Here is a 460-nt window from a genome sequence, read left to right on the forward strand (position 1 = left end):
TGTTGGATCTCTCCTCTACTCTCTCTCCTCTTACTCTCCGCGCAGCACCGCCACACAGCAGCGCCGGTCCACACTTCTGACATTTGTCTACAGTTTTAATTATTATTAACACAGCTGAATATTGTTAAGCATGATAAACCTGTATTCGTACCAGTGTTTCCGCGGGTAATTCTGCAATCGCGGCCGCCACGGTGAAAAACAACTAACTTCAGTTGGTAGATTAACAGCGTGTGAGACGGAGCCTGCTGGACCTGGGCGAGAGATGTGACCCATGGTCAGAATATCATAGTTCATAAAAAATGCAGCGCAGTGGCGATACAGACATTTCATACACACGTGTGTAACTCCACTGACCGCCATTCTACCCGTGCTGGACCCATTCATAATGAGCCAGCCGTCTCTCTGTGAGTACTTCCATTGCACTCCCTCTCTCTCCCTAACTCTTTTAATCAGTTATTGT

The 460-nt window shown here is 47.4% G+C and overlaps 1 protein-coding gene and 1 long non-coding RNA gene across 6 annotated transcripts in view; one reads left to right on the top strand and one right to left on the bottom strand.

Annotated features, from left to right (window-relative positions):
• LOC116704177 (uncharacterized) overlaps positions 1-460 on the bottom strand; it is a 23462-nt gene that overhangs the window by 8768 nt on the left and 14234 nt on the right. The gene's annotated exons all lie outside the window — the stretch shown is intronic.
• The window catches only part of sptan1 (spectrin alpha, non-erythrocytic 1), a 49267-nt gene that overhangs the window by 3571 nt on the left and 45236 nt on the right, over positions 1-460 (top strand). The window lies entirely within an intron of this gene.

The sequence above is a fragment of the Etheostoma spectabile genome, chromosome 16 (genome assembly GCF_008692095.1).
Source record: "Etheostoma spectabile isolate EspeVRDwgs_2016 chromosome 16, UIUC_Espe_1.0, whole genome shotgun sequence".
NCBI lineage: Eukaryota > Metazoa > Chordata > Actinopteri > Perciformes > Percidae > Etheostoma > Etheostoma spectabile.